At 34.8% G+C, this 17,070-nt stretch overlaps 1 long non-coding RNA gene across 1 annotated transcript in view; it reads left to right on the top strand.

The window, feature by feature from the left end:
* LOC129532080 (uncharacterized) overlaps positions 1-17,070 on the top strand; it is a 167,140-nt gene that overhangs the window by 124,740 nt on the left and 25,330 nt on the right. The window contains exons 6-7 of the long non-coding RNA XR_008677708.2: positions 14,290-14,360; positions 14,521-16,286. This is a non-coding gene — a long non-coding RNA (uncharacterized lncRNA). The remainder of the gene's footprint in view (positions 1-14,289; positions 14,361-14,520; positions 16,287-17,070) is intronic.

Here is a 17,070-nt window from a genome sequence, read left to right as displayed (position 1 = left end):
ATGTTACTTTTTTTCAGCCTTTGCAGAAAACATACAAATATTTCATACTGGTTATTTTTTACTGATGCTGCTTCTGTTAGTGTTATTGTATAGAGCTTTAAACACAGATGATGAAAAATAGCAAGGACAGTTACACTGCTTCAACCAAGTCCAATGTTTAAGCAAATATTTCACTAAAAGGATTAGCTAGAAAGAAATTCATTACTTCATCTAATTCCTTTTTTTACCTATCATCCTCTTTCTTAATATATACAATATATTTTAAAGAACAAGTGGTTTAGCAATACTTTTCTAGAAAAGATAAACTTATAAAATGAAGCTTGTGCATTTTCAGAAAGAAGAGCAGTTCTTAAAATTAAAAGTATACAAAAACATTGATTTTGACCAAAATTTTACTTTTTTTGGCTTTCATTTCAGTTTCCTCACTGGAGAAAATAAGCCTGGTTATTTTTTGGCCTATGTTGAAACATCATAAGTAGAATGAAACAGCATAATTTTTTCCCCCTGGGGTTCAAGAGTTTATTTCTTTTGATACAACAATAAATCAACTGACAAAATGGAATTTCTTTGCAATACATATGCAACAAGTTAGTTTGCATGGACAAGTTGAGCTTCAGTTTATATATAGACACTCTGGAACATTTTATTATAAAGCAATAGTGCCGGAAAGCCACTTAAAGGGGTAACTGCACCAGTAACTATGAGAAGGAGATATATGATTAACCTAGTAGAACTTAAAAAGTGATTTCTGCAGCTTTGAAATCATCTACACATGAACTCAAGCAGCAATACGTATTGGGTGAGTATAACATAATGCTGATGTAATTAATCCTTCTGATGCTATTTCCTTAGAAAGAACGGGTGGTAGAAATTTTAAATGAATTGGTGTAATTTTGTTTTATTTTCAATGTAAATTGAATTTTTGAATCTAAGAATCCATGCTCAGCATCACAGGCACTATACTTTTATGTCATCACAGGTTTGGAAAACCCCATAACCAGATTTGTCTCTTCAAGAAACAAAAGCCAACTTTGTAGTTATAGACAAGACACACACGTTAAGCCAGCTCATATTTTCCTGTAGCTTCTCTTTCTAGTTAAGTCTGCAAACTAATTTGGATTAAACTAAAACAGACTTTTGCTCCAAGCATTTTGAAAGTTTAAAGAGTTTGGCTAATTTTGGTTGTCTTTTCAAAATATTTCTTATATGGCTTCATGTCTGTGTCCTGGAAGGGGACCAATATGTGCTTAAATCTTTCAAGAAGTTGCTCTTTTCTTCTGCCCAGGCTTCTGAAAGGCAGCAAATACATGGAAGTTGTAAGTCTTTCTGCCTGCTTTCATCAAATGAGATGCCGGACAAAGTTCATTGTCACTAGGATTCAGAGTCATCGGGGGAAAAATGTAGAATACACTGCATTAAAAAATACTGTCATTCTTCTGGTATTATAAAATGTAGTATGTACTTAAATCACCTTTTAAGGAAAATGAAAAGACATGTATGTTCCAAGTCCTTTGTCATCTTTGTTCCTCTCTTGTTCATACTCACTGACTTTATTTCTTGCCAGTTAACCTGAAATCACACTATTTTAATTTCTAGTTTAGATTCTGTGCTATCATTGGTACATGGTACTACACAGTGATGCTGTTTAAATGAAGAAATCTACTCTTCTAAAAAATCTTTGCCACTGATGCCACATACAAATACCGTATGGACTAGCTCTCAGAGCCAAAGCAGGAAAAATCGCCAAAGGGTAAAAATAGTTCTTGATATGATGATACGCTGCTAAAAGCCACATGGTGTTTGGGTGCAGTATTTCACAGTCAAACAATCATAATTTCATGCCTAAAATGTGCATGTTATTTCAGGAAAATACAAAATCTGAGCATTGCACATTTGCTACAGAATGACCAGTGAGTGTTGCTATAATGATTTGTTTTTCTTTTACAAATGAATATTTCTTGCTGAGCCTTTTCATGCCATATTGCCTGGGGTGGCAATGGAAGTAAGGACAGACTGAGGTTAGAGTCGGAGGGAGTATTGGGGATGTCTGGTCTTTTCTGCTAAATTTCTGTAATGCTACAGAGTAGGTATAGTATAAAAAAAGCTTCCCTTTTTGTTTTCTTTCTTTCTTGAAATGTTAAGTACTGTAGCTCTCATCTTAGAAGAAGAACTGGGCTTTGTGGGGCCGGATGGTAAGAGACAGCTTTTTCAAAAGCATGGTTTATATCTTTCTCCAAGAGTACTACGGTTCTCATGTGATCTTTAGTAAATATTTATGATATGAAACTCTCTCTCCCTTAAAGTTGTAATGGATTTGGAGGGTTCAATTGATCTGAGCCCATGGTCATTGCAGTAGAAATACAAGAACATATTATAAATGTTAGTTTCTCTAAAATACTCTTCATAATTTGTTTAAGCTATATGATACTCCACAGTCAGGCTGAAGAGTGAGAAGGATAGGTATAAAGAGAAATCTGTAAAAATTGGAAACAACAAGGAAAGGGAATTAGTATATGTTTTTTGTCTTGTTTTGTTTTGGTAACAAAAATTGCTTATGCAAAGAGAAAAAAACTCCTGACATTATTAAACAAAAGTGGAAGGTTTGTGGCATCCAGCAAACTAGAAAAATATTTAAAGTCCTGGAGAGAAAAAATAAAATAAAACAAAAACCAGTTGAAAGTCCATATCATGACCTCATACTCATGAGGATGGATGATTAATCCCGGTATCAATGCAGGGTAAATGAAAAAGGATTTGGTTCCTTACCATAATAATAATTGATAGCATTATATACAGCTTACTGTGTGCCAGGCCCTTTAAGAAAATAAACTCGTTTAATTATTTATAAAAAAATTTACAGGTACTATTACTATACCCATTTGGCAGAGGAGGAGACTGAGGAAGAGAGAAGCTAAGACACTGTAGACAAACCTTTAGAACATTAGCCAGTAAGTGCAAGCTGGATGACTGAGAAGAGTTGGGAACTGTGGCTAAAGGTACAGAGACCCAAGCTGTTGTCATGAGGTCAACTAGAACTAATGAAAGAAATTACTAAGTGTTGTATTAATAAAAGAAGACTATGTAAAAATTAAATACTAATATAATTAAGTGATGTTACTCTGTACACTTGTCTTCTACCTCAACTTAATAGTTTGTAGCCCCAGTGGCAATATATTTTTGAACTGGAGACCATCTTAAAGGTCATCTAGTTCAGTGAAACACAACATTTTTTCTGATAGAAAATGAAGGACAACACTCACTTGCAGAGCACATCCTGATATGAAGAAACTGAAGGCTGGAGCGATTAGCTCAAGACTTCATAGATAATTAGTAGTAGGATAAAGGCTCCAAATCAGCTGTTCTGACTCCCAGATCAAATTATTAAATATATACGTGGTGAAGAATAGGGGAAAAAAGACAGTATCTCTGAGGCCATACTGCTAAAATGCATACTGGGGATATTGATTGACTATCTATTATGTCTCAAGCATTATAACACATAGAACAGATGTGACTCCAATTATCATGGATCCTATGGCTAGCAAAGGAAATGGGTCATCAACAATACAGTAGGCTCTTATCCATGGTTTCACCTGAGGTTTCAATTACCTGAAGTCAACTGTGGTCTGAAAACATTAAATGGAAAATTCCAGAAATAAATAATTCATAAGTTTTAAATCCTATGCCATTTTGAGTAGCGTGATGAAATCTCCTGCCATCCTGCTCTTTCCTACCTGGAACATGAATTACCCCTTTGTCCAGCATATCCACATGGTATATACTGCCTCCCAGTTAGTTAACATTATCTGTTCCTGACATCCAGCCGATATTGTCAGGGCTCAGTGATTCAGGATCACCCAGAGCAGATGAGCCTCCTTCTGATGTATCACCAGAAAGTCAAGAGTAGTCAAACGCTATGTGACAATGCCACTGTCATTCACCTCACTTCATCTCATTATGTAGCTACTTTATCATCTCACATCATCACATGAAGAAGGGTGAATTCAACAATAGATATTTTGAGAGAGAGAGAGAGACTGCATTTACATAACTTTTATTACAATATATTTTTATTATTATTCTATTTTATTATTAATTATTGTTGTTACTGTGCCTAATTTATAAAATAAGCTTTATCATAGATATGTATATTTAGGAAAACAGCATAAGATGTATAAGTTTTTGTGTTATCTAGGGTTTCAAGCATCTACTGTGAGTCTTGGAATGTACTCCTTTTGAATAAGGGAAGACTGCTGTAAGGTTGTAGTAGAAGAGGATGCTTTCAGATCATGGAGAACAGGTACCAAATCTGGACTCAAAGACTTTGGGGAAAGTTTCAAAAATGTTTACTGAATAAATGGATAAAAGCTTGTCAGGAGAAAAATTAGAGGAAAGAAAGATCCAGCCAGACATAAAAAAGAGAGTATTGCATAGAGGAGCAACTTTTAAGAAAGTGTTGAGTTCATTACAGAGTCTAATGGGAAGTGGGAAAGATGAAGATAAAAGGGTAGGCAGGGGCCAGTTTTTAAAGAGCCTTCAGTACAGTATTAAGCAGTTTGAAATTTATCTCAAGGACCTTGAAGAGTTTTTAACAAGAAATTGGTATTTAACAGATTTAAATTTTCACAAAATTACCCAGTCTGTAGTGTGAGTAGATTCATGACAAAGAAACTAGTATAAGAGATATTTAGCAACAATCCAAGTGAGAGAGAAAGTGTCTTGCTGTTTTGGTAAACACATGCAGATGGAGGGGAATGGATGGGTTTGAGAGGTTTGAGGGGCAGAACGGTAAGCATTGTGCTAATTAAGTATAGTATGAATGGTGAGAGAGCAAGATGTAAAAATCAAAACAATGCTAAACTTTATAGTTTGTCCCTTTATCCTGGTATATAATAGTGACATTTGCCAGTTTTGGAAATAATGAAATGTGGATTTTTAAATGTAATTCTCAGAGGAGGAAACTAACAAGAAATAGATTTTAAACAAACAAAAAAAATCTGAAAGTGTAGTGTGACAGAAGTCAAGAAAAGATAATTTTAAAGAGAGAGTGGTCAGCAGTGTCAAATGCAGTGGATAGAACAAGAAAATTTACAACTAAAAAGAGTTCACTGACTCTTATCAGTTGGAAGCTTGATGAGAATGATTTTAATGATGGGGTATAACTGTTGAATTGGAGGAGGCTCAGTGTGTTGCCAAAAGAATATTACACTCAAACATGCTGCAGGAAGACAACCGAATGATAGCTCCAGGTGTTGGACTTCTGGATTCACCACTGTTGGAGCAGAGTCCATATTTACCATTGGCTGCCTATCACCAATGACTGAACACAGTAGGGGTGTCTTAGCCCATTATCTGTTGCTATAACAGAATACCTGAGACTGCGTAATCTGTAAAGAAAGGAGTTTTATCTTGGCTCATGGTCCTGGAGACTGGATAGTTCAGGAAACATGGTGCTGGTGTCTGGCGAGGGTCTCCTAACTGCATCATAAAATCGTGGATGATATCACACAGAAAAAGCATGTGAGAGAGAGACAGGACAAGAAGGCTGACCTGTTTTATAACAACCAGCTCTCACAAGGACTAATCAATTCCTATGAGAACTAATTCATCTGGTGGAAACTAACCCATTCTCACAAGAAAGACATTAATCTGTCTTAACAACCTAACCACCTCTTAAATGTTCTACCTCCCAACACTGTTATATTGTCAATTAAATTTCCGTATGAATTTTGTCAGAGACAGAGCACATCCAAACCATAACGTTCTACTATCCCCCCACAACTCGTGTCCTCTTTATATGCCAGATGTAATCATTCCATCCCAATAGTCCTCAAAGTCTTAATTTGGTCTGGCACCAACACAAAGGTCTAAGGTGTCATCTAAGACTCAAGGCAAACCCTTTCCAACTATGAGCCTGTAAAACCAAAAATCAAGTTATCTACTTCTAAAATACAATGGCAGAACAGATATAGGTTAAACATTCTTATTCCAAAAGGGAGAAATAAACAGGAAGAAAGGAGTAACAGGCCCTAAACAATCGTGAAACCCAGCAAGGCAGACATTAAATCTCACAGCTCCAAAATAATCTTTCACTCCGTGTGCCACTTTCTGGACACAATATCTTAAAACTGTGCCATTGTCTGAGACTCTTCCTAACCAATCCTTCTTCCTTCAATCTCTCCTTCACAGGGATCCTCATCACAGTGTGAAGGTTTTCCTCACCTATTCATGATCCCTCCCCTTCCTCTTTTGCAGGTATTTTCCCAGACATCTCTTAACGCACATTAAATCTTTTCTTGATATCTGCTCCTCTAAATTGCAAACTAATGTTGAACACTATGAATATTTGTCTCCTCCAAACCCTGCATTGAAATTTAATCCCCAATTGGAACAAGTTGAAAGGTGAGGTCTTTAAGAGGTGATGGGGTAATGAGGGTTCTGCCTTCAGGAATGAATTAATCAATTCAGGAATTAATGGGTTAATAGATGAATGGGCTATGATGGGAGTGTGACTGGTGGGTATACAAGAAAAGGAAGAGAAACCTGAGCTACTACACTCATTCTCCTCACCATGTGATATCCTGTGCTGCCTTGGGACTCTGCAGAGATTCCCTACCAACAATAAGGATATCATCAGATGTGACCCCCTTGATCTTGGATTTCTCAGACTAAGACATTTAGGAATCAATAAGAGGAGAAAACTGGAGACATTACCATGCAAAGAACATTTGCCAGAAGTGTGGTTATCAGGAAGGAGAGACCATAAAATGAGTAGAGAAGTTTCTCTGAGAAGTCACAAAGGATAGAATCTGGAGGCCAGCAGAAATGGTAGCCTTAGCAAAAGGAGAACACTTACATTTTCACAAAATGGGGAGGAAAGTAGGATAAAGATGCAGGTGATTTTATAGGTTTAGTGGTAGGATATTAAAGCAATTGTTACTTCTTGGCTTTTAAAAATTCTATGAATTAGGAGGTGAGGCATCCCTTGAGAGGGAAGGGGAAGATTGATATTGGAGGAAGAAAATAGACACTGTGGTCCCTACAATGTACAGCATTTGAGAGAGAGCAAACCAAGAAACAGCAGGACTCCAGGGCAGCTTCAAGGACCAAGTTAAATTTGGTTGGTTGCTTTTATCTTTCCAAAACGAGCACAGTAATTTTGTTACAGGGTGATAGAAGGCTGAAAGTTTAAGTTTAATTTTAATTTCCCCGTTTTCAACATTGTTCTGACTACAACCATGTCACTATCATTCGCTGTTTGGGCAATTTAAATGAAAGCATTTCTCTGAGATTTCAAACTAGTGTAACTGTTCTTTCAAGACATCTGGCTTCTTTAAAAACCTTGAGAGTCCCTTTAATAGTAGTAGAGAGACTCTCTCACTTTAGTATAAATAGTGCTGCCTGATTTCTAGTTCTTGACTAAACAAAATGCTAAAACAATAAAAATATATCTTTGATTTCTTCTCACCTTTCCATTGGGTATGTCTCCTGAGACATTTGTGTTCTCTAGGTGGACCTACTTCCCATATTATACCTGCCATTTATTCCCACCACTCATAAATAATGAAAACTCAAAGTGAGCCCATGAGGGCTAATATTTCACCACATTAGTAGCCTGAAGGTACATTATTATGTTTGCAATTATGGTTTTCTGAGACATCACATTTGTAGTTTTGGATAAAGGAATGGAGAAGAAAAGTGAAAGTCTGATGTATCCTACAGCAAGAAAAAGTAATCCTTAGCAACAAACTGATTGTAATAAGATTCAGAGATAACTATGAGTTTTATTTTTTCTGAAATAAATACAAAGACAGAATGATTACCTATGATATTAACATTGGATGTTGCTTTATTGCACACAGAAAAATGTTCATATCAGTTTCTTAATTTTATTTTTTAAACTGCATTGGCAAAATTGTTTGTAGATTGAGGTGCTATAAAGAATTTTAGAGTACAAATGCATTTTTAACTGTTAGTTATACATAGCATTTGCTGAAAATTCCATCACCTGGAAGCACAATTGAATATGAAAACCGACTTTGACCTGTTCCCACAAAGAAGAAGAGAGTGAAAGCAATGTTCCAAAATAAAATAACATAGAAAATGATGGTAATTAAGAGAAAAAACAATTCTAATAGTATTAACTATATTCTAAGAATCACTAGTATTAATGAAGCTTTTATAGCTATAAATATTCTTTGTAGTAATAAAGCTTTTTTAACTACAAATATTCTTTATATATTTATATTCTACTCTCCAATCCTTTCTGTGAAAATCATGTATTCAGTTGCTACTACATTCATAAAGGCCTCCTACAAAATGGAGGAGACTTAAGATAATACAAATTCACGCTTTATTCTTTGAGGAAATTTCTGAATACACTGGTGATTTATAATCATTATTATATTTTATATAAGGTCCTTATAAAAATACTGCAGAGAATATATTACTTTCATGAACAACAATGTATTTATTTTTATCTTGCCTTTCTTTGAAAGTGAAGGAGACAGCTTTAGTATTTTCAATTTTTTTTTAAAGAGAGACACATATTTTTCATTTTAGCAAATTATTTTCTAGTCCCAGCAGAAACACAGGAAACTGCAATTAGGCAGAATTTCCCAGAATTATTGTGTGTGTGTGTGTGTGTGTGTGTGTACATGTATATATATATATGTATTTTTACAATTTTATATACATATTGTATATAATTACATATCCAAAGATGTATACAATTATATATATGTATATACAATTTTACATGCATATATACACACATATATATACATATATGTAAATATACATAAACATTAAATGTCAAGACAACTGATATGAGAAATATTTTAAAAAGTAATCTTCAAGATAAAAAGCGAGTTTATCCTAATGATATAAACCATAAATACCTACAATACTTTATAAGTTACTGCTCAGAGATTTTCATGAGTATGAGGCACCATGAGACCATTAACATTTTCTGAGTAATTGAAAAAAATCAAAGAAATACTTAATATTTAATGTAGGTTCTATAGAATGCATATTATACTTATTTCTTAATAATCCATGCATTGGGTATATGCTAGTTTTTAATTAACTATAACATCATTTCAAATTATTTTGCTTAAATGGCCATTTATAAACAGCATTTTAAATGGATTTTTCCATCTTAAAAAAGAGAAAAATATATTTAATATCATGCCAGAAGTGTAAACTGTATAATATAGACAATATTAAAGCCTTACTGTTTTGTAAGTATCAGACATTTTAATCATCATCATCATCATCATCATCATCATATCTTTTAGGAATTGAGTTTACATTTTCAAAAACAGTTATTCTATAACTACCAATTTTTAACTTTTATGTTTAAAGCTTGGAGATTAATGGTGCTTTTGAATAGCAACAGAAAACTTAGAAGCTCTTAAGCTAGCTTTTATATTCATGCCTTACACTTATGTAACTTATTTACCTTTTATAGGCTTCATTTTGATTGCTGTGATTCTTGACATATCTGATGTTTTTTGTTATGAGTAGTTTTAACATGTTTATAACTTTTAATACAAGAATGAATTCAGTTTGTATTCAAATTTAACACAATTATGAATAAATAATGTAGGCACTTTCTTAAATCACTGTATACTTACAGTGGAGGATTCACCATTTCATGCCTACATGCTAAGGCAATTTTTATAGTTATTCTCTTTATAATGACTGTAATTATGACAAAAAACAAAAAAGGGTTGAACCTTTGTGAATACCATTGAATAGCAATGTTTTCCCTAGTGATTTCTAGATAAATCCATTTCTCCCTTGGACCTTAACACTCTGTGATTTTAATTTTTTTTCAAAAAAATCACACTTATTGGGACTTTGGTATTTTGAAACTTGGTCAAACTTCATGAGAAAATAACCTAAGAAATCATTCTCAAAATTTAAATGCACACTATTTTTAAATTAGACTTGAGAGTGACAGGCAAGTCACTTACAGGGAAAACCTCAGAAGGGGAGGAAAAGCCTGGGGCCCCAGCAGCTGAATGCCCGAGGCAATCTGTAACTACAGAACTGGTCTGTGAACTTATGCTGGTAGTGCATCTCACTGGACAGATTTGCTTGCTGGAGATTTTTTTTTTCTTTTCCTGGTTTTGAATCAAGATAGAGAAATCATTTTGCTATGACATTATTTAAAAAAAGAAGTCAGGCAAAACTTAAGTAGTGAGGTGTATATTCTCTTCTCAGTATGTGCCTGAAACTCTCATCGACACTGACAGTAGTTATGCAGATGCATGCAGAAGAAAATAGACCCCTTTTAACATTAAACATCAGATTCGGGTTTCCCCAGAGAACACTGGTTACTGAAGTGGCTGTGAATGATGCATTCTCACAGAATGTTTCAGCCATAAATCAATCCTGAATCGTACTTTTCCTAGAGTTCTTTTCTACTCATTTGAAATCCCAGTGTATTATGCATGCACTGACTCTATTTCAGACTAAGCCTAAATACATTTACCAAAATAAGATTCAAATAATTAAATGTGACTTTTATAATTGTTTTCCTCTGAAGATCCAGAGCCTAATCTGGCTCTGGTTAATCATTTTAATTTGACTTTTAATACAGTGTCAGTTTATTTAGTTGGAATTAGTTTTCTATTTCTCTCCTTTTTGTAAGCGCTGCCTGTTTACTTAACAATATTTGGCTTTGCCTAATGATATGTACAGAAGACAGTGCTAAGTGGAACATCAGCTGTTTACATCAGCTCTAACAATTAATGCATGTTAATTTTTAATTACACTGATTGTACTAGAGGCAGAATGTATGTTTCTTCACAGAACAGATGTACTAGTCAGCTTGGCTGGTGAACATGCATATCGATCAGATGTTGATGCTGCCAGCAATTCAGCAAAGTCTGCTAAGAGTGTCGGCTTCTAATGTACTTACAAGTTTACGGCTTAGAGTCCTGGTAGAGGCAATACAACTCGATGCTATATCCTCTAATGTTTACAGATAATCACAGTATGTCTGTTTTGTGGTTAGCATTCTACAGTGTATAATTAGAAGATTGACTAGGTATGAGGGGATCCAAAGGTGTCATTGCCTGTGGACTGCTTTCTCCATTATCATTTGCTGTGGTCTCTTCAAAGATTTTTTTTTAAAACTCATGTTTCTTTTCTTGTGTTAATACTAGATCTCTAACACTGATGACCACTCTTCCTTCAAGGAGAATGTAAAAAGCAATATAATTACTTGCAAAGAAATCTGTCTCTATTGAACATCATCACCAAAGCTAGATGGGAAATACATAGAAAATGCCAGCAGCTAAATAGCAGACAGTCAACAGGCTCTCAGTCAATGGCCAATCAATCAAGAGGCATTTCTTGAATGTTTCAGTATTTTGAGCATGTCACTAAGTACTATGGGTTACCTTGTCATGAGGGGTAAAAAGAAATCTAAAAGACCTTTGCCTTTAGGGAACTCATAATCTTACTCATAACTCATATGAAAAATAAGACTCATATGCACAAAACAAATAAATTGTTTTGTAAACTGCAGTATATATGCTCTAGTTGATAACATGTAGTTGGTAATGCATATACTCAGAATGTAGGAAATGCTTTATGATAGAGTTGAACCAGAGTAGAACTGGAGTTGTTTACCCAAAATTATGGTTTGAATATTGATATGATTTGGCTCTATGTTTCTACCCAAATCTCGTCTCAAATTATAATCCCCACATGTTGAGAGAGGGACCTGTAATCCCCATGTATAGAGGGAGGGAGGTGATTGGATCATGAGGGTGGTTTTTCCCATGCTGTTCTCATAATAGTAATGAGTTTTTATGACATCTGATGGTTTTATAAGTGTTTGACAGTTCCTCCTTCACATGCTCTCTCTCGCCTGCTACCATGTAAGATGTACCTGCTTCCCCTTCTGCCATAATTGTAAGTTTCCTGAGGCCTCCCTGGCCATGGGAAACTGTGATTCAGTTAAACCTCTTTTCTTTATAAATTACCCAGTCTTGGGAAGTTCTTTATAGCAGTGTAAAAACGGACCGATAGAATAAATTGGTACTGCGGAGAGTGAGGTACTGTTAAAAGGATACTTGAAAATGTGGAGGTGACTTTGGAACTGGGTTATGGGCAGAGGTTGGAACAGTTTGGAGGGCTCAGAAGAGGACAGGAAGATGTAGGAAAGTCTGGAGCTTCCTAGAGACTTGTTGAATGGCTTTGACTAGAATGCTGATAGTGACATGCACAATGAAGTCCAGGCTGAGGTGGCATCAAATGAAGGTGAGGAATTTATTGGGAACTGGAGCAAGGGTGACTCTTGCTATGCTTTAGCAAAGAGACTGGTGGTATTTTGCTCCTGACCTAGATATCTGTGAACTTTGAACTTGAGAGAGATGATTTAGGATATCAGGCGGAAGAAGTTTCTGTTTTTGTTGGGAAGGCATAATTGGTTTTGAAATGTGAAAAGACATGAGATTTGGGAGGAGCCAGGGGTGGAATGATGTGGTTTGGTTCTGTGTGCCTACCCAAATTTCATCTCAAATTGTAATCCCCACGTGTTGAGGGAGGGAGGTGATTGTATCATGGGAGCAGTTTCCTCCATTCTGTTCTCATGATAGTAGTGAGTACTTATGAGATCTGATGGTTTTATAAGTGTTTGATGGTTCCTACTTCACATGCTTTCCTTCTCGTGCTGCCATGTAAGGTGTGCCTGTTTCCACTTTTGCCATGATTTTAAGTTTCCTAAGGCCTCCGCAGCCATGAGGACCTGTGAGTCAATTAAACCTCTATTATTTATAAATTACCTAGTCTCAGGATGTTGTTTATATCAGTATGAAAATGAACTAATACACATATAAATGTATTAAGCAGTACTTTTTAAACTACTTTGCCAAACTCTTCTACATCATTCTACAGACAAGAATATCTAGCTAAAACATCTTTTTTTTTTTTTTTATTTTAGTGTATTCCCACCTATTGTCCTCTAAAACATTTATAAAGAAATCTCTTGGGTCTCTTTTTACTAGTGGATAGAAATGACTCTCTGATTTAATCATTTTGACACACTGATTAGACTTTAAAAATTCTGATTCTAAACTTATATGAAAATATAAATGACCAGAAATAGCCATAGCAATCTTAAATAAAAACAAAGATGAAGGATATACATTACCAGATTTCATAGTGTATTGTAAAGCTTTAGTAGTTAAGACAGTGTGGTTTGATGTAGTTATAGTTTAAAACACCAAAGCAACTAAGAATTAAGAGATAGGCCTGTTTATGCCATGACAATTTTGTGAGCATAAGATTGTTTAATAAATAATGCTGGACAAATTCTATATCCATATGAATAAAAATGGACTTTAAAGTAGATTGTATACTAGACATAGAGTAATTTAGGATAGTTTATAGTTGCAAATGTGAAATGTAAAACTATTATGTTTCCAGAAAAAAATATAAGACAATATATTTATGACCTTGGTGGAGACAAATATTTCTTTAAAAGGGCACAAAAAATTAGCTCTAAAAGAAAAGGTTGCTACATTGGAATTCATTTTAAAATAAATAATTTTGTTCATCAGAAGATATAATAAAAAGAGTGAAGAGGTAGGCCACAGATTAGGAGAAGATATTCAATGCATATATCTAACATAATATATAAAGAACTCCTAAAAATAAAATAGAAAAAGACAGCCAAACCAGTTTTTTTAAAAAATGGGCAAAGAACTCAAAATGGCACCCAAAAAACACTATTCATTTGGCCAACATATGGAAAGATACTTAACATCATTAGTTATAACGGAGATGGAAAATATAATCAGAATGAGATATGCTACCAGAAGGGCTAAAATTAAAAGAACCTGATAATACCAAAGGTTGTCTAAGTATGGAGCAACTAAAACTCTTATTTATTGCTGATGCTGGTGTATATTGGAACCATGTTCTTGAGAAATTGGCAAATATTACTAAAGTTAAACATACATATGTTTATGACTCGTAAGTTTCATTCATAGGAATATGCTGAGAATAAATGATTATGTTGATTAGAAAATATATGATGATTGTTATAAGAGCTTTACTTATAATACCCCAAACTGAAAATGATCCAAATGACACTGAAGAGACTTGTTATGGCATATTCATACCATGAAGTATTATATAGAAATGAAAGAGAAAAAATTATTGCTATACATAACAGCATAATAGTATCTCAGATGCATAATGCTCAGTAAAAGAAGCAGATATTACAAAAGTACCTCTATGTGATTCTCTTTATATGTACTTCAACAGGGAGGAAAACGGGAGCTCCTCTTCTGATATCACTGTGAGGAGCTCCATGGGTCCACTCCCTAGTGAAACTTGTAAGTATTATAAATAAAAACAACATTGAAGTTTTCAGAAAATTGTATATAGCAAATGAAAAAAAAACACTTATTCAAAGAAATCTATTATACTTAGTAAAAACTGCAAAAGCCTGGATACTTAAACCAAGACCCATGCCTTTCATCACCCCTTTTCCAGATCAGCTGGACAGAAACTCTACTCCAAAATGGAACAGCCAAGAACACAGGCTTCTCTCTTCTTCCAGCATCAAGTTGGAGGGCTCTCTTCCCTTATGGTTCAGAACATCAACAGTTTTCATCTTGATCCCAGCTACCTGTTTCTGAATCTAAATTCTGGATGAGTATGGCTAAGGCACGGAGGACCCCTTTTATTTCCTAGTCCTCACTTATGGGAAAAATGATCTAGTATGGGAGTGGTGTCTGGGCATACTGGAGCCCCCAGTTGCCCTTGCCCTGGCTCATGGGATGAGAATTTCATAAGAACAAAGGAAGCATGCCAAAGATACCTAAAGATGCTGCCCCCTTCTTATCCACTGAGTGTTCAGCTCTTCAACTGGGGTGTCACTTAGAAAGAAGCTCGCCATTTTCCCTGTCCCAACGCCAAACACTGGGTTAATATTTTGTCTGAGAAAACAAGCCGTAGAACAGAGAACTTCAAAGGCCACTTTAAAGAAAGGAACTTCATTTGCAGCAAAATGCAAAAAAGTCAGGCACTGGAGCACTCTCAGGAGGACATCTAGGTAAAAAGCAGTTGGCAAGTGATGAACACATTCATGTGAAATATGAGCTCTTCTTAGAGAAGCTAGCTCGTTGGAAAGAAATGGAGAAATAGACAGCTTGCAAGAGCCCTTCTGGTGTCAGAACAAATCTCAAACACTGACCTTTGGAACTACACCTTCAAGGAGCCTAAATTTCATTGGATTAGTGTGTGGAACAATTTATGCCCTGGGATATTACTGTAAACAGTAGAGCAATGAGCCAGCAATTGCTGGAGCTTAACATGTGGTGTGGTAAGGAGAGATAAAGAGAGCCCTGTCGAACCTAGAATAACTCTGGGCTTACCAAAGGGTGTATCCTCTGAAAAGCAACATCACGCAGACTTCACTAAAACAACCCAGCCAGTTACTAAACAAGTAAAGAAGAAAATATCAATAACCAGCTCTAGAATGGAGAGGAAAATTGCTACAATACATTATCTAAATTGTTCAGTTTCCAGAAAAAAAAAATTAGACATTCAAAGAAACATGAAAGGATGAGCCAAATACTAGAAAAAAAGCAAGCAACAAAAACTGCTGGTGAGAAACAACAGAAATTGTGTATAATAGATAAATACTTCAAAGTAGCCCTTATAAATATGTTCAAAGAGCTAAAGAAAACCATTATTAAAGAAGTAAACTATGATGGAAGTGTTACATTAGATAGAGAAGATCAACAAAAACATGGAAATTATTTGAAAAATAGAAAAATCTGAAACTGAAAAGTGTAATAACTAAAATGAAGCATTTACCAGAGGGGCTCATTAGTAGATTTTAACAGGCAGAGGAAAGAATTAGAAAATTTGAAGACATTAATGAGGAAAAATAAACAAAGATTCAGAGGAAATGTATATACAGGTTGAGTATCCCTTATCCAAAATGCTTGGGAACAGAAGTGTTTCAGATTTCAGATTTTTTAAAATTGTAGAATATTTGCATATACATAGTGAGATATCTTGGAGAGGAGACCCAAGTGTAAACACAAAATTTATTTGTGTTTCATATATACCTTATACACATAGCCTGAAAGTAATTTTGTATAATATTTTTAATAATTTTGTGTATGAAACGAAGTTTCTGCATATTGAACCATCAGAAAGCAAAAGTGTCACTATCTCAGCCACTCACGTGGAAAATCTGTTTTTGTTGGCATCACCATCATTCCTGAATCTGAATTTCTCTGCTATCAGTAAGTAATTATTTTCTTATACTTATTCACACATATGTACTTAACAGTAAAAAGTATGTCATATCAGTAATAGTGAAAAAATTATGTGTTCATGGTAACTAAGAAGCACAGTAGCAGCACCAGAATTCCTGTGTAGGCTGTTAAACAACAGCAACAGGAAACAACAGCAGGCTTTCAGTCTCCACCTGCAATTCTGTGTCTTGATTAAAAGGTTACTGTACAGATGCTGAATGAACTGTGTGTTGTGGGCCTGTGTTTTGACTGTGACCCATCACCGAAGTTAGGTGTGAAATTTTCCACTTGTGGCATCATGTCAATGCTCAAAAGTTTTGGATTTTGGAGCATTAAAGATTTTGAATTTTTTGAATTGAGGATGCCTAGTCTGCACATGTATACACACACACACCTATTTAATACATATATAATATATATACACACACATACATTCATACACTATATGTGTATATAGTATTGTTGGACTTATAACACATAGAATTGTAATATATTGTCTAATAACAGCACAGAACATGTGGGTTGGATGCAAAGCTGTATTGGGCTAAGGAAATGACTACAAATAAAAACTTGAAACCATGGGAATAAACAAACAGAATCACAAATGATAGATGAGAAGGTTAATATAACAACAGCTATAAATAAATATTTGCTCACCCTTCGTCCCTTAGTTTCTTTAAAGTACATACTATATAAAATTATGATTTTAATAAGCGTCATTTGGTTTGAAGAAATAAGTGTAGTATGTTTGAGAGTAATATCACAAAAGGAG

The sequence above is a fragment of the Gorilla gorilla genome, chromosome 11, assembly GCF_029281585.2.
Source record: "Gorilla gorilla gorilla isolate KB3781 chromosome 11, NHGRI_mGorGor1-v2.1_pri, whole genome shotgun sequence".
Lineage (NCBI taxonomy): Eukaryota > Metazoa > Chordata > Mammalia > Primates > Hominidae > Gorilla > Gorilla gorilla.
This window is presented reverse-complemented; position numbering and strand designations above follow the sequence as displayed.